Source organism: Aotus nancymaae, unplaced genomic scaffold, assembly GCF_030222135.1.
Source record: "Aotus nancymaae isolate 86718 unplaced genomic scaffold, 86718_ANA_hifiasm-v0.15.2.pri h1tg000012l, whole genome shotgun sequence".
NCBI classification, from domain to species: Eukaryota; Metazoa; Chordata; class Mammalia; order Primates; family Aotidae; genus Aotus; species Aotus nancymaae.
In genome coordinates this window covers 11,663,922-11,682,762 of record NW_026988423.1, presented here as the reverse complement: position 1 = coordinate 11,682,762, position 18,841 = coordinate 11,663,922, and the positions used below count along the sequence as shown (strand labels likewise).

The 18,841-nt window shown below is 35.5% G+C and overlaps 1 protein-coding gene across 1 annotated transcript in view; it reads left to right on the top strand.

Moving 5' to 3' along the window:
* The window catches only part of GUCY1A2 (guanylate cyclase 1 soluble subunit alpha 2), a 324,412-nt gene that overhangs the window by 181,987 nt on the left and 123,584 nt on the right, over positions 1 to 18,841 (top strand). The gene's annotated exons all lie outside the window — the stretch shown is intronic.

The following is an 18,841-nucleotide window of genomic DNA, read 5'->3' as shown; positions in this document are numbered from 1 at the left end:
ATATTGAGTCACAGATTGACTTTGTTTGTCTAGCAGACTCTTGGCAAAAAGTAAGGGTATGGGAGGCCGAGGCGGGTGGATCACGAGGTCAAGAGATCGAGACCATCCTGGTCAACATGGTGAAACCCCGTCTCTACTAAAAATACAAAAAATTAGCTGGGCATGGTGGCGCGTGCCTGTAATCCCAGCTACTCGGGAGGCTGAGGCAGGAGAATTGCCTGAACCCAGGAGGCGGAGGTTGCGGTGAGCCGAGATCGCGCCATTGCACTCCAGCCTGGGTAACAAGGGCGAAACTCCGTCTCAAAAAAAAAAAAAAAAAAAAAAAAAAAAAGTAAGGATATGCCCAGAGCATTCGAATCTCCAAATTGGAAACAAAGCAAATGTATAATTCCTCTTAGAAAATACAGCAGTGCCACTGAAAATGTCAGGGCCCCTTTACACCTCTAATGTTTTCACAAATGTGGAGGAAAATCATTAATAAAGTTATTAAATACTCTCTGGAACATTTATTGAAATAGTTATATGATTCATCTTTGATTAATATATTTATAGGCTATTTGATGGACTTGTTCACATCCTAGCTCTGGGATTCCACTGAACTCCACATTCTAGTCTTCATTCTTTGAAAACGTATATTCTGGCACAGAGCCATCTATGCTGGGCTCTCTAGGTTGAGAGGTTAGGGTTCAATCCTTGCCTTCTTGCTAGTTTGCCTTGCGATACCATGCAACTTGTTCTCTTCTCCATGCCTTATTGATTTCATTTATACCATTGAATAGATGGATTGGACCAGATGATATCTGAGACAGTAGTTCCTCAGTCTAGTTGATTTTTTTTGAATCACGTGTAGGTGTTGTTAAAAAATATTTTCTTCACATGTACCCCAGAACTTAAAGAATAATAATTTTAAAAGTAAAATAATAACTTCTTAAATAAGGCCGCATACCTGCAATCAACTGAACTTTCACAAAGTTGACAAAAATAATAGGGAAAGGATACCCTATTTAATAAAGGGTACTGTGAAAATTGGTTAGCCATATACATAAGTATAAAACTGAACTCCTATCTCTCACCATATACAAAAATCAACTCAAGATGGAGCAAAGACCTAAACATAATACTTGCAACTATAAAAATCGTAAAAAATAAATCCAGGAAAATCTTTTCTGAACATGGGCCCAGTCAAATAATTTGTGATGACCCCAAAAGCAAATGCAACAAAAGCAAAAACAGACATATGTGACTTTATTAAACTAAAAACCTTCTACACAGCAAAAGAAAAAAATCAACAGAGTAAACAGAAAACCTACAGAATGGGGGAAAATATTTGCAAATTAGGCCTGAAACAAAGGACTAATAGCCAGAATTTATAAAAGGAACTCAAGCAACTCAAGAAAAAAATGAACAGGTACATTAAAAGTGGGCAAAAGACATGAACAGACATTTCTCAAAAGAAGAAATACAAGCAGCCAACAAACACATGAACTAATGATCACCATCATTAATCTTTGGAGAAATGCAAATTAAAACCATGCTAAGATAACATCTTACACCAGTCAGAAGGGTTATTATTAAAAAGTCAAAAAACAATAGATGGTGCGGATGCAGAGAAAAGAAGCACATATACACTGTTGGTGGGAATGTAAATGAGTTCAACCTCTATGGAAAACAGTATGGAAATAGGTCAAAGGACTAAAAATAGAACTAGTGTTGGACCCAGCACTCCCACTACTGGGTGTCATTATATTAAAAATGACACCTGAGCTTGAATGTTCATTACAGTTCTTCATAATAGGAAAGTCATAGAACCAACCTAAGTGTTTACCAACTGTTGATTTTATTTAAAAACTGTGATATATACATGCCAGGACTACTATGTGGTCATGAAAATGAATGAAGTCATATCCTTTGCAGCACTTAGATGGAGCTGGAGGCCATTACCTTAAGTGAATGAACTCAGAGCAGAAAATCAGATATCACCTGTTCTCACTTATAAGTCTACACTAAACAATGGGTACACATGGACATAAAAAGGGAAATAGTAGACAGTGGGGACACCAAGAGCAGGGAAGGTAGGAGGGCTCTGAGCAGTGACAAATTACCCCTTGGGTACACCAGAAGACAGATCTCCACCATTATTCAATACACCCATGCAACAAACATGCACATGTTCCCCCAGTCTACATTTTTTAAAGTTTAACAATTACAAATCATGATAATATCTTCTGCATCCTATTCCCTATTCTCCCTCTTCCTAGAACACATTCCAATGGCTTCTATTATTTTAACCACAAAATTGTTGATGACACATTGTGATATTAAAATGTGTCTTTTCTTCGTTAACAGAGGTATTACTGTATCAGCTGTGAAAGAAATGCTTTACTTTGATAAGGGACAATGATGAGTACAGGAGTTAAAAAATATTCTTCTGAAACTCTAGACCTTTTTGAGAACAAAATTCTCAGAATTTGTATTACTTATTCAAATTGTTCAGCTGGAGGCTATTATCCGAAGTGAATTAACACAGGAACAGAAAACCAAATACTGCATGTTCTCACTTATAAGTGGAAGCTAAACGTTGAGTACACATGGACACAAAGATGGGAACAATAGAAAATGGGCCCTGCTTGAGGGAGGAGGGTGAGAAGAGGTGAGGGTTGAAAAACTACCTGTCGGGGACTGTGCTGTCTACTTGGGTAATAAAATCATTTGTACATCAAATCCCAGCAACACACAGTTTACCCATGTAGCAAACCTACAGTTATGCTCCTTGGACCTACAATAAAAGTTAAGAAAAGAAAAATGGTGGAAATTTTCATAATTTTACTTCAGTGTCATAGTCAATTAAAATTAATATTTAGCAAAGCAAGGAAAAAGCCAAATTGTTTATATGGTAATATAGAAAGATAAGTCTCCAATATCTACGTAAATCCTAAAATTTGAAAAATAAATGAATAAAACTAAATTTAGCAGCTATCTGTATTTCTTAGCTATAGACTAAGCAACTGCTGTATTATTCCATTAGAAAATTCCTTTTGTACTCAAATTTTCTGAATTCTGCTTATGCAACAACCAGGATTCTCAGTATGTAACAATGGGCTTTGCTGACTTGGGTCCCAGCATAAACTCTAGTTATTTCTTTTAAATATTTAATTCAATTCACCAGAATGCCAAAACACTATCCTTATTCTTAAGCAATATATGAAAGAACTACCCCTGACTTGTTCCTTACCCTTAATCCACGAAATTGAAATGAGGATTGGAAGAACAAATATATTTAACATAAATAATAATAATTTAGTGATAATAGCATAAATAATACATAAACACATAAATAATAATAATTGGATGTTTGGTTTTTAAGGCTTTATCAGAATATTCTGTGTTAAATTGGCTGAGTCAGAATGGCGAATACGATTTTACACATCCAAATGGCTCTCTATTACTAGGAGTAGGTTTTTCATTCGGTCCTATTAACACTGTGTTAGTGCTTTGTGCAGAATCATTCTTGTAATATTGCCTTGAAGAAAGTATAGAATTTTCTGTCTTTGCAGAACATTGAATGGTGGTGCTGTATAATTACTATAGCTTCTTGAAGTGTAGTTATATAAACCAGATATATAGAAATAGAGCCCACATCTCCCATGGGATGTGTGAATGGGTGTGGTGACAAAAGCTCCCCAGGCATTCAGGCTAACTGCTGGTTTTAAAGCAAGGAAAACTTTTAGTTCTGTGCCTTTAATGTGTATGATTTACTGATTATGCAAATGTGCTGAAAACTAAAATCATTTTTCACCCTTTGGGAAAAAAAGCAGTTTGTGTATGTAAGGTGTTAAAGACTGCATATAAATTTAATATTCTCCACGTAGCATAAAATTTAGTGCTTGTTAAGTAAAATTGAATAAAGAATCTAAAAGGAAAACACAAACCTTTCATATTTGGAAAATTTGCACAACAGAATGCCAAAGTATTTGTTGACATTCTTCTTTCAACTATAAAGCAAAGACCCATTTCTTTTAAATATTATATGAATCCTGCTGTGATTTTAAAAAGAAAAGTGGCATCTAATCATAGAATATTAAATCCACTTGGTTATGTGGTTTATGGCTTCTTTATCAAAAAAGAATTCAAATCCATTTTTAGAATGAACTTCTGAGATTTAAAGAATATAAATGAAACTAAATACAAACACACAGGAAAATTAAAGCACAGGAAGTTTTTGTTTATTTAATGAATAAACAATATGAATTATATAGTATCTCAACAAAGGCAACATTTCAATCTATTGAATAAATAGTAGCATAATTAGCCTTGAGTTAATATTCCCTCCTCACACATACATTTTCTAAGGGTTCACTTCAGTAAAAAGGCAAATATTTTGTGCTTTAGTTCCTGCAAATTTAGAGTGCAGAGGCTAGGGTGGGTGTGGTGGCTCATGCCTGAGGCTGAGGCCAGTGTATCAGTTGAGGCTAGGAGTTCAAGACCAGTCTGGCCAACATGGTGAAACCCTGTCTATACTAAAAATACAAAACTTAGCAGGGAGTGGTGGCATGTGCCTGCAGTTCCAGCTACTTGGGAGCCTAAGGCAGGAGAATCACTTGAACCTGGGAGACAGAAGTTGCAGTGAGCCAGTATCTTGTCACTGCACTCCAGCCTGGGCGACAGAGTGAGACTGTATCTCTAAATAAATGAATTATAATTTTTTAAAAGTGCTTAGCCTAGTATTGGCTGCTCACTAATCAAGGTGGTGTGTGCTGAAGGTTCCGGTGGCTGTGACAGTTTCTTAAGGAAAACCATAGTATTGATAGGTTTTAGATATTAAGTAAATATTTTTAAAACAAATAAATAAATGAATGATTATCATAAATTCAGACATTAGGATTATTTTTTTAAAATAGCTCTATGGGGGAAAGTTGGTTTTGTTTCAAAGCATCTTATTTTTTTTTTGATAACTGTTAAGAATCAAAACACAAACACACATTGATAAAAACAAATAAGCAATTAAAACAAACCTATATTATTTGTATTTGTTTATGTTTTAACTGAAAATTTGTGTTCTTTGATCAACATCTCCTCCATCCTTCCATATCCCAGCCTCTGGTAACCACCATTTTAATCTCTGTCTATGAGTTTGAATTTTATACTTCAAATATAGGTGAGGCCATGCAGTATTTGGGTACTTGTCTTTCTATGCTTGACTTATTTCACTTTACATAATGTTCTTTTTTTTTCCCTTTGTAAGGCTGAATGGTATTCTCTTGTGTATCTCAGAGATATTATGGGTTTGGTTACAACCACCCCAATCAAATATTACAAAAAGGCAAATTACATAATGTTTTTTGCTTTCCAGTGCATTTACCATTCTGTTTACACTATACTGTAGTGTATTAAGTTTGCAATAGCATTATGTCTAAAAAATGTATATACCTTAATAAAAAACCTTATTGCTAAAAATGCTAATGATTATCTGAACCTTTAACAAGTCATAATCTTTTTCTGGTGGAGGGTCTTACCTTGATGTAGATGACTGCTGACTGATCAGGGTGGTGGCTGTGAAGGTTGGGGTTCTAACAATTTCTTAAAGTGAGACAGCAATGAAGTTTGCTGCATCAATTGACTTGTCCTATCGCAAAATATTTCCTGATAGCTTGCAATGCTGTTTGATAGCATTGTATTCACAGCAGTACTGCTTTCAAAATTTGAATATGTCTTCTCAAATTCTGTGCTGCTTTATCAACTAATTTTATGTAATCTTCTAAATCTTTTGTTGTCATTTCAACAGTGTTCACTGCATCTTCACCAGGAGTAGATTCCTTCTCAAGAATCCACTTTCTTTGCTCATCCATAAGTACCTATGCAACAATCTTGCATGATCTGCACATGTACCCCAGAAGCTAAAGTACAATAAAATTTTTAAAAACAGTAACTTCTCATTCATTTAAGTTTTATCATGAGATTGCAGCGATTCCGCCACATGTTCAGGCTTCACCTCTAATTCTAGTGCTTTTTGCCATTTCTACTATATCTGCAGTGATATTCTCAACTGAAATCTTGAAGCCCTCAAAGTCATCATTGAGGGCTGAAATAAACTTCTTCCAAACAGTTAATGCTGAAGATGGCGTCTTTCTTTAAACCTCATGAACCATCCTCTGCTAGCTTCGAGCTTTCTTCTGCAGCTTCTTCACCTCCCTCAGCCGTCACAGAATTACTGAAATTTAAGGCCTTTCTCTGGATTAGGCTTTGGCTAAACAGAATGTTATGGCTGATTTGATCTTCTGTGCATACCACTAAAACTTTCTCCTTATCAGCAATAATACTGTTTTACTTTCTTTTCAGTCCTGTGTTCACCGGAGTAGCATTTTTAAAAATTTCCTCCAAGAACCTTTCATTTTCAGTCACAACTTGGCTAACTGGCTTAAGAGGTGTAGTTTTCCGTCTATCTCAGCTTTTGACATGCTTTTCTCACTAAGCTTACCATTTCTATCATTTGATTTAAAGTGAGAGCCCTGCAACTTTTCTTTTCACTTGAATACTTACAGGCCATTGTAGGATTATTCATTGGTCTAATTTCGATGTTGTTGTTCTCAAGGAATAGGGAGGTCTGAGGAGAGGGACGAGAACTGGGGAATGGCTGGTTGGCGGAGCAGTCAGAACACACACCGTGTTGAGTGATTAAGTTCACAGTCTTATATGGGAGTGGTTTGTGGTGCCCCAAAACAATTGCCTTAGTAATATCAAGGCTCACTGATCACAGATTACCATAGCACATACAGTAATGAGGAGCCTGAAATATGATGAGAATTGCCCAAAAAAATATGACACAGACATGAAGTGAGCATACGCTGTTGGAAAAATGCCACCAGTAGATTTGTTCAACAGAAGGTTGTCACATACTTTCAATTTGTAAAACAATGCAATATCTGCAAAGGGCAGTAAAGTGAAGCACAATAAAATGAGGTATGCTTGTATATACCACATTCCACACCACAATTATCCATTCATCTGCTGATGGACAGTTAGGTTTATTCTATATTTTGGCTGTGCATATAATGCTGTAGTGGGGTGCAGATAACTGTCATTTGATTTCATTTTTTGAATATATACTCAGTAGTGAGGTTGCTGGACATATGGTAATTCTATTTTTACTTTTTTGAAGAATGTTGATACTCTTTTTCATAATAGATGTACTAATTTCCACCCTTACCAACAGTGTTCAAAGGTTATCTTTCTCTGCATTTTGCTGGTACTCATTATTTTTCATCATTTAGATAATAGCTATTCTAACCAGTGTCACGTGATATCTCACTATGGTTTTATTTGCATTTATCTGATGATTAGGATGTTGAGCATTTTTTTTTTTCATATTTCTCTTGGCTAATTTTATGCCTTCTTTTGAGAAATGTCTGTATTCGGGCCTTTTGCCCATTTAATTTGGTTGTTTTCTGCCTAATCAGTTATTTGAGATCTTCGCACCCGTGTAAGATATATGGTTTGCAGATATTTTCTCCCGTTTTGTATGTTCTCTCTTCACTCTGTTGAAGTTTCCTTTGCTGTGCTGAAGCTTTTTAATTTGATAATTTGATAGAATCTCTTTGATCTCTTCTCATTTTTATTGCCTGTGCTTTTGGAGTCGTGTCCAAAAAGTCGCTGTTCAGAGCAATGTCAAGGAGCTTTTCCTCTATGTTTTTTTCTAATAGTTTACAGTTTCTAGTCTTAAATAGGAGCTATTGGAACTAAAGTCATAGGAGCTATTTTTGCTGGAGGTCCTCATGCAAATACTTATAGATAGACAGAATACTCCAAACATGAAGGATGAACTTTGCATAATGATAAATCTTTGGAGCCAGATGACATCTATCAATATGTTTTAATGAAAATTCATTTGTGATTGTTTAATTTGGGCCAGATATGACTGTCATTTTATAGGGCTTATCATATCCTAGCTAGAAGATGAACGTTACAGGACAAATTATTTCTTCATTAACTTAGCCGATGCAGTCTTTAGGAAGGGGTGGAATTGCACCACATTTAAATGTTCCCTCCCCTTGTATTTTCTGGAAGAGACTGAAAAAATGGTGTGAATTCTTTTTCAAATAGTTGTTAGAATTTTCCATCAGAACTATCTAGACCTGAAGATTTTTTTCAAAAAATTTTAAATTGTACATTTAATGTCTTTAATGGTTATAAAATGATTCAGATGATCAGTTTCATCTTGGTTGAGTTTTGGTAGTTTGTGTTTTTTTCAAGGGGTTGATTCATTTTTAAACTGTCAAATTTTTTAATGTAAAACAGCTTGTAATATTCCCTTATTATTCTTTTAATGGCTCTATTAGCTATAGTGATATCCCCTATCTTGTTCCTTAAGTTGATATTTGTTGACTTATCTATCATTTTCATCAGTGTTGCTAGACTTTTACTGATTTTATTGATTTTTTTTAAAGAAACCAGTTTTTTGTTCATTTTCTTTATTGTTTTCCTGTTTATGATTTCACTGATCACTTCTCTTATGGTTATTGTGGCCTCCCTTCTGCTTGCTTTGGTTTATTTTGCTCTTACATTTTTCATTCTCTGAGGTAGACACTTTGGTTATTGATTTGTGATTTGTTCTTGCCTTGACTCTAAGCACTCTCCTCCCTTCTTTGGCTGCATGCTACTTACCATTTTGATTTCTTTTTATGCATTTTAATTTCTCTTAATTCGTCTTTTAAAATGAATTGTGTAGAAAAGTATTGTTTCCTTTTCACATTGTAGGGATTCTTCTGTTGTCTTTCAGTTATTGATTTTTAGTATTATTTCATTTAGTTAACATACTCTGTAATTTCAACTTTTAAAATTTATTCTGATGTTTTTTTATGGCCTAGGATTTGGTCAGTATATATTCCACAATGTCTCCTTTTTTTTTTTTCTTTCTTTTTTTTTTTAAAGAAAGAGTATTCTGCTGTTGTTGGATTGTCAAATTATTATAGATATTAATTAGACCATATTTGTAGATTTTGTTGTTTTTGTAGATTTTGTTGTTAAGATATTAGTTTTCTATGGTTGCTCTAACAAATTACCACAAACTTGGTAGCTTAAAACAACGTAAGTTTGGCCAGGTGCAGTGGCTCACACCTGCAATCCCAGTGTTTTGGGAGGCTGAGGTGGGCAGATCATGAGGTCAGGGGTTCAAGACCATCCTGGCCAACATGGTGAAACCCTGTCTCTACTAAAAATGAAAAATTAGATGGGCGTGTGACACATGCCTGTATTTCCAGCTACTTGGGAGGCTGAGGCAGGAGAATTGCTTTAATCTGGGAGGTGGAGGTTGCAGTGAGCTGACATCACGTCACTACATCCAGCTTGGCTACAGAAGGAGACTCTGTCTAAAAAAAAAAAATAATAAGTTTATTCTTTCATAGTGTTGGATGCCAGAAGTCATAGTGTCAAAAAGACCATGCTGTCTCCAGAGGCTGTGGGGTAGAATTCATTTGTTGCTTCTTCTAGCTTCTTGTGGCTGCTGGCAGGTCTTGAGGTTTCTTGACTTGAGGTCACATCACTCTATATCTCTTTGTTCACATCACCTTCTTCTTTGTGTGTGGTGTGCATGTGTTTTTGTGTGTGTGTGTGTTTGTGTGTGTGTGTGCGTGCGTGCACGTGTTTGGTCTCCCTCTGCCTTCCTCTTGTTAAGGCCACTCCATAATGATCAAAGTATCAGGATGTATAATATTATCATATCTGTCTCAGTCATCACATATGATTTAGACAACCCATGAGGAGAAGATAATCTGTGTATTTACCCATATTTCTAGTCTTTCTGTTTATTTTCTTCCTTCCTGGTGCTCAACGATTTTTTCTCTCATCTTTTTATTTCCATTTAAAGACTTTTCTTCAGCCATTCTTTAATAATAGATCTTCTAGGACAAAGATTTTTAGTTTTTGTTTGGAGATGTCCTTTCCCCCAACCCCTGCTTAATTCTTGGAGGATAGTTTCCCCAGATGTAGAATTCAGAGTTGAAAGTTCTTTTTCAATTATTCAAAAATAATGTGCTACTTTCTTCTGAACTCTATAATTTTAGATGACAAATCAGCTGACATTCAAATTGGTGTTTCCCATAAGTAATGTGTCATGTTTCTATGGCTATTTTCAGGATTTTTTTTAATTGTATTTAATTTTCAGAAGTTTAACTATGATGCATCTTGGAATGAATTCCTTTGAGTTTATCCTTATTTAGGATCCGTATAGTTAAATCTGTGAGTTTATGTCTTTTACCACATTTAAGACATTTTCATCTACAGTTTCTTCAAATACTATTTCAACCTTACTCTTCCCTATTTTTTTTTTAACTCTTATGAATGTGGATTTCTTTTCTTATTGTTCTAGAGAGTCCTAAAACATTTTTTAAGCCTATTTGCTCTCTGTTGTTCAGATCGAGTAAATTCTATTAAGCTGTCCTCAATTCACTGATTCTCCTCTGTCATTGCCATTCTAATTTTGAGCGCACCCAGCATGTTTTCTATTTTTGTTGCTGTATTTTTCAGTTCTATAATTTCCACTGGTTTTTATATTTCTATTGCTTTACTGAGATTTTGTGTTTTTAAAATTCAATTAAAAAGAATTTATAATTGCTGTTGAAATATTTTCTCATGCCTTCTTTAAAATTCTTGACCGATAATTCCAACTTCTGATTCATTTTAGTGTTGGCGTCAATCGATTGTTTTTTCTCATTCAAGTTGTGATTTTCTTGATTCTTATTATGATGGTTGACTTTCTATTATATTCTGGATAATTTGGGTATTGCGTTAGGAGACTCTAGATTCTATTTAAAATTTTCACAGTCAGTTTCTCTGTTTAGGTTTGGCATGTAGGTCCTGGTCTACTTTTGTGGGTTTTAGTTGCAGTGACTGTGTAATTTTCAGAGGTTATGTGCTGCTCTTTTCATCGTGGTTTATTTTATGCCTCATGGCTCCCACTGTCCTTGCTAATGCTGCTTGAGGGTGCAGAACAGGCTTCTGCCGGTCCGGTATCCTTATGTCTCTATATGGAGGGGATTTTTCAGCCCATGTGGATGAAGAATAATTCCTAGCTGGGTGTTTGTTGCGCAAAATTTCTCTTGCTGGTGACTCTAGCAGTACAATTTCTTGGGTGGTGAGTTATGGTGGGTGTGAGAGGGAGAATATCAGGACTTTAAGGACATGGAAGCTTCTCAGGCTGGTCACTGTATCCTGCTTTTTTAGCTAGAGCTAGTTCTTTGAAAGTAAATGATGCTCTGTGAGAGAAATAGCCCTTCTGGAAGCCCCTTTAATCATTGAGGCACCAGAGACATATTATTCTATTAGTACTTTCATAAATTACATTTCGGGGATCTGAAAGACCAGAAACCACATCTAGAAGTGTCCATTTTTTGTTACTGAACTGAATTTTAGTGAATAGGCATGAAAATAGCAGCTTAATCTATACCTGTAGCAACAGTTTCTCTCTTTTCAACTGCTCATTGCCAACTTCTCTTTAGGGTTGTTTTGCCTTCACATTGATTTATATTTAAAATTATTTGTTTCCCTTCTCTCTCTTTCAGCATCAGGCTTCCACAGTGGTTAAGAATGTTCCCTTTGGAGTCAAGCCAATGGGTTTGAGTGGTGACTTCACTGCTTATTAGCTGTGTATTCTTAACAAGTCTCTTAACCTCCCCAAGTCTTAAAACTGAGGATAGTAATACCTAGCAAAAAGTTGATCAGTAACAAAGTATTAACTAAGAATTAAGTACTCAGACAGTACATAGCCAACAGCAAGTACTCACAGATGGGTTCAGTTAGCTACAGGCATCATCCTTATCAATCATTATCATCTTTTCCAGTTTATACATAAGGAAACCTAGGCTTTGAAAGGATAAGGAACTGAACCTAGGTCAGTTTTTTCATTTAATCATCAGGAGAGTTGAAATTCAAATTCAGGCCTGACTTCTTCCAAATCCTTCTTTTCAAACTATTATGTAACACTGCCTCAAAGTATTTTCTTATAAAACTTGAATCTCCATGAGAGCATGGATTAGTCTATGCTTGAGATATGCAAAAACATAAAATGTGTAATGTGCAGTTATATGACCTGGACTTATTCCATTCTGATTACTTATTGATAACAGTGGTAAATCTTTTCACAGAAATATCTGTTCATTAACATACACCAAACCCCCATGACATGAATTTACCTATATAACAAACCTGCACATGTACCCTCCAAATGAAAATAAAAGTAAAATGCAAAAAGAAATAATGCAGATAGTTTAACAGAACCTGAACAATCAAGGTTTGTGATAGTATGACATTTAACCCTTTACTATATAGCTTAGAGTATAATGCTCCCATTTGTTATGCTTGCCAATTTCTGAAATCTGACAATTGTTAGGACAATTTATTTTTCTGATGTCTTCTGTGCTATCTCATTGAAACTTCAGTATAATGTAAGATGCAATAAAACCTTATATAGCTGTTTCTATTTTAAGCAATTTTCCACAGTTGTTTTACATACAAATATATAGTTCTTATAATAATTTTGCTTATTGCTAAGTTAATAAATGCAGATCAGGGTGAATTTCTGAATTTATAATTATAATGAGAAAATCTGAGAAGGGTACTTTATATTATTTCCCAATTTAAGTAAAAATGCATTGATGGTAGAGATACAAATGGTGCCATTGAATCTGCCCATACATTAAATAAAAATTCATTGATAGAAAATATTGAAAAGGAAGTTATTTACTTTATTTGTTAGGGCTTCTCTTCAATGTTTTTCTGTAGTGTAGCCAATCAGTAACTTTTTTTTCTTTCAGGGTCTCTTTACATAGAGATTTCAAAAAACAAACTAAAAGTCACATATAAATCAAGAACATATTTGCTGTTTTATATTTTTTAGACAGGAATTTGTACTATTCAGTTCAGACTTTTTATAAATCTTTAAAATGTATTATATATAGGAAATAATATATATTAATGTATGCATGCATACATACATACATTGATTCCATATTTAAAATTAAGATGAAGATGATAAAGGCAAAAGAGAATAAGGTCTAGTTGTGATGGTAAATGTGGAAGTTGATACCTAGGGAGAAAAGAGAAAGAAAAACAAAACAGGAGCCAATGGAAAAAATGAGAGAGAGTGGAGTCCAAGCGATGAGGAAGGGAGACCAGCAGAAGGAGAGACAAGCACCAAGTGAAGAGAGGAAGATGAAAAAAGTATAACTCCAGAAAGCAGAAGAGAGAAGAGAGAAGAAAGCAAGATAGAGAAGAAAAAAGAAATAATTGGAAAGAAATGTAAAGAGAGAGAGAGAGAGAGAGACTACGTAGAAGTTTAACTATATGAATATCAGATGTCATTATGGCCATTTAAAAATGTGATTAACTCTAGAAAACTTATCAAGGTTTTTGCTCTAATGTTAATCTTTAAAAAAATTGTGTACTCAAAGGCTCAAAATAAAGGGATGGAGGAAGATTTACCAAGCAAATGGAGAGCAAAAAAAAAGCAGGAGTTGCAATTCTCATCTCTGATAAAATAGACTTTAAAGCAACAAAGATCAAAAGAGACAAAGAAGGACATTACATAATGGTAAAAGGATCAATGCAACAAGAAGAGCTAACGATCCTAAATATATATGCACCTAATACAGGAGCACCCAGATACATAAGGCAAGTTCTTAAAGACTTGCAAAGAGACTTAGACTCCCACACAATAATAGTGGGAGACTTCAACACACCATTGTCAATATTAGACAGATCAACGAGACAGAAAATTAATAAGGATATCCAGGACTTGAACTCAGACCTGGAACAAGCAAACCTAATAGACATTTACAGAACTCTCCAGCCCAAATCCACAGAATATACATTCTTCTCAGCACCACATCACACCTACTCTAAAATTGACCACATAATTGGAAGTAAATCACTCCTCAGCAAATGCAAAAGAACGGAAACCATAACAAACAGTCTCTCAGACCACAGTGCAATCAAGTTTGAACTCAGAATTCAGAAGCCAACCCAGAACCGCACGGCCTCAGAAATTGAACAACTTTCTCCTGAATGTTGACTGGATAAACACTGAAATGAAGGCAGAAATAAAGATGTTCTTCGAAACCAACGAGAACAAAGACACAACATACCAGAATCTCTGGGACACATTTAAAGCAGTCTCTAGAGGAAAATATATAGCAATAAGTGCCCACATGAGAAGAAAGGAGAGATCTAAAATTGACACCCTATCGTCAAAATTGAAAGAGCTAGAGGAGCAAGATCAAAAAAACTCAAAACCTAGCAGAAGACAAGAAATAACTAAGATCAAAGCAGAATTGAAGGAGATAGAGACATGAAAAACCGTACAAAAAAATCAATAAATCCAGGAGCTGGTTTTTTGAAAAGATCAACAAAATAGACAGACCACTAGCCAGACTAATAAAAAAGAAAAGAGAGAATAACCAAATAGATGCAATAAAAAATGATAAAGGGTATACCACCACAGATGCCACAGAAATTCAAACCATCATCAGAGATTATTACAAACAACTCTATGCACATAAATTAGAAAACCTGGAAGAAATGGATAAATTCCTGGACAGTAGCCTCCTCCCATGCCTAAACCAGGAAGAAGTCGAAACCCTGAATAGACCAATAACAAGGTCTGAAGTCGAGGCAGCAATTAAGAGCCTACCACCCAAAAAAAGCCCAGGCCCAGATGGTTTCACAGCCGAATTCTACCAGACATACAAAGAGGAACTGGTACCATTCCTACTGAAACTATTCCAAATAATCCAAAAAGAGGGAATCCTTCCCAAATCATTTTATGAGACCAACATCATCCTAATACCAAAACCCGGCAGGGACTGAACAAAAAAAGAAAACTACAGGCCAATATCCATGATGAACATAGATGCAAAAATCTTCAATAAAATACTGGCAAGCCGATTACAACAGCACATCAAAAAGCTTATCCACCATGATCAAGTAGGATTCATCCCGGGGATGCAAGGCTGGTTCAATATATGCAAGTCTATAAATGTAATTCACCACATAAACAGAACCAAAAACAAAAACCACATGATTATCTCAATTGATGCAGAGAAGGCCTTCAACAAAATTCAACAGCCCTTTATGCTAAAAACTCTCGATAAACTAGGTATCGACGGAACGTATCTCAAAATAATAAAAGCTATTTATGACAAACCGACAGCCAATATCATACTGAATGGGCAAAAACTGGAAGCATTCCCTTTGAAATCTGGCACGAGACAAGGATGCCCTCTCTCACCACTCCTATTCAATATAGTACTGGAAGTTCTAGCCAGAGCAATCAGGCAAGAAAAAGAAATAAAGGGTATTCAATTAGGAAAGGAGGAAGTCAAATTGTCTCTATTTGCAGACGACATGATTGTATATCTAGAAGACCCTATCACCTCAGCCCAAAATCTCCTGAAACTGATAAGCAACTTCAGCAAAGTCTCAGGATACAAAATCAATGTGCAAAAATCACAAGCATTCCTATACACCAATAACAGACTTAAAGAGAGCCAAATCAAGAACGAACTGCCATTCACAATTGCTACAAAGAGAATAAAATACCTAGGAATACAACTAACAAGGAACGTAAAGGACCTCTTCAAGGAGGACTACAAATCACTGCTCAACGAAATAAGAGAGGACACAAACAGATGGAGAAACATTCCATGTTCATGGTTAGGAAGAATTAATATCGTGAAGATGGCCATACTACCCAAAGTAATTTACAGATTCAACACTATCCCCATCAAGCTACTGATGACCTTCCTCACAGAACTGGAAAAAACCACCTTAAACTTCATATGGAACCAAAAGAGAGCCCGCATAGCCAAGTCAATTCTAAGCAAAAAGAACAAAGCGGGAGGCATCACACTACCGGACATCAAACTCTACTACAAGGCTACAGTAATCAAAACAGCATGGTACTGGTACCAAAACAGAGATATAGACCAATGGAACAGAACAGAGGCGTTGGAGGCGACACAACATATCTACAACCACCCGATCTTTGACAAACCTGACAAAAACAAGCAATGGGGAAAGGATTCCCTGTTCAATAAGTGGTGTTGGGAAAACTGGCTAGCCATATGCAGAAAGCAGAAACTCGACCCCTTCCTGACACCTTACACTAAAATTGACTCCAGATGGATTAAAGACTTAAACGTAAGACGTAACACCATAAAAACACTAGAAGGAAACCTAGGCAAAACCATTCAGGACATAGGCGTAGGCAAGGACTTTATGACCAAAACACCAAAAGCATTGGCAACAAAAGCCAAAATAGACAAATGGGACCTAATCAAACTCCACAGCTTCTGCACGGCAAAAGAAACAGTCAATAGAGTGAATCGGCAACCAACAGAATGGGAAAAAATTTTTGCAGCCTACCCGTCTGACAAAGGGCTGATATCCAGAATTTACAACGAGCTAAAAAAGATTTACAAGAAAAAAACAAACAAGCCCATTCAAAAATGGGCGAAGGATATGAACAGATACTTTACAAAAGAAGACATACATGAGGCCAACAAACATGAAAAAATGCTCATCATCACTGGTTATTAGAGAAATGCAAATCAAAACTACATTGAGATACCATCTCACGCCAATTAGAATGGCAATCATTAAAAAATCTGGAGAAAACAGACGCTGGAGAGGATATGGAGAAATAGGAACACTTTTACACTGTTGGTGGAAGTGTAAATTAGTTCAACCACTGTGGAAAACAGTGTGGCGATTCCTCAAGGACCTAGAAATAGAAATTCCATTTGACCCAGCAATCCCATTACTGGGTATATATCCAAAGGATTATAAATCGTTCTACTATAAGGACACATGCACACGAATGTTCATTGCAGCACAGTTTACAATAGCAAAGACCTGGAACCAACCCAAATGCCCATCGATGATAGACTGGACAGGAAAAATGTGGCACATATACACCATGGAATATTATGCAGCCATTAAAAACGAGGAGTTCACGTCCTTTGTAGGGACATGGATGAACCTGGAAACCATCATTCTCAGCAAACTGACACAAGAACACAAAATCAAACACCACATGTTCTCACTCATAGGCGGGTATTGAACAAGGAGAACACATGGACACAGGGAGGGGAGCACTATACACGGGGGTCTGTTGGGGGGGAGGGGGGACAGCGGAGGGGTGGGGAGTTGGGGAGGGATAGCATGGGGAGAAATGCCAGATATAGGTGAAGGGGAGGGAGGCAGCAAATCATACTGCCACGTATGCACCTATGCAACAACCTTGCATGTTTTTCACATGTACCCCAAAACCTAAAATGCAATAAAAAAAAAAATTGTGTACTATTTTTTAAACTATATATATCTTCCTTACCATGCCCTTAAGATCCTAGTAACAAGAAAATATGTATTATTAACAACACTTCTCCTCCCAAAAGCATACGAAACATATATAAAACAATCCATACATATTTTACTAGACAATTATTTTATTTTTACTCAAGCCATAGCCTACAGTATTTTGAAAGCCTGTTTTAGGTGGTGAATTTAGAATGTCTTCTTCCTCCTGTCCTCTGGCCAGTATTGATCTGGTTCTCTACCATACTGTGATATGTTTGAAAAGGGGAACCTTATTTTATCTTTCTATCTTTATCACCCAGAGTAGAGCATTACTAGTAAATAGAAAATGCTCAATAAATATTCTAGTGAATAAATGAGAGTAATATAAATAAAAGGATGAAATACAGAAATTTTATATAAAGTGGGCATTTAATTTCATAAAAAATATAACATCAAGCATGATTTCATTTTATTTTCTTATAAACAAGATCTTGGTGAATGGTACAAGGGAGCAAAGTAAAAATAGTAACAGACTTAAAAATCCAAATCCCTATAGTTTATTCCATATTTGTTCAGTGCCACCAGTTTTTATCAACTAGCTTAACTATTTAGCTATAAAGAAGGAAAATACATGTATTGAGCACATTCCATATGGTAGTGGAACATACATGAAACTGATGCACAGTCCCAGTTGGTCGACTTTTAGCCTGTTCTTTCTAAGTAGTTGCAACTAGCTTCTTTTCCAGATGTGCTTAGTCTAACCTTAGTCCAATCCAAATAGCTATAGTTGTGGCCATACCCTAACGTCACCTTCCTTTCCTACTGGTGCTCCTTGTTCGTCCCCTCTGAAGGTGTTCATTAGGCTACCAGGCATAAGTTTGTGTTCACTAAGTTTTCCATTAAATACCACCTCCCTAAATTCTCTAGTGAAAGGGCACAGAAAAGAGGAATAGATTTAAATTATTGTACCCTCAGATTCTTTATCATATGACCCAAATTCCTTTAGTGTTATAATTAATATTTTTTCATTTATTTTTAGCTATATATGAACATGCTAATTGATAGTTATTTTATGGTAATGCTAGCTTAATGATATCTAGTTTTATCCTTTTATTTTTAAGAATAAGTGAACTGTCCACTAATCTAACTAGTGTGATGATTAGTATCTTTTCAAAGTACTATAATTGTTGAAAAATGACTTACGTAAGTCCAAACAATTACTTTGATTCATTGTAACCTCCTGGATTTATTTTCTGAAAGGAGTATTATTGTAATGACAGTTAAATACAGTTATTTTGACTGGATTTATCCTAATTTTATTAGTATCTTGCACATTGAAAGCTTTTGAATTGGCTCATAAACTAGTTTCATGATGTACCTGGGAGTATCATCTTGAATAAAAAATGTTTTCCTGTTTCATTTTTCACTGATCTTACTTTCTGCTTCATTATTGTCTTTAGAAAGTATCTGAGTGACGTATAAATAATTGTTTCTCTTT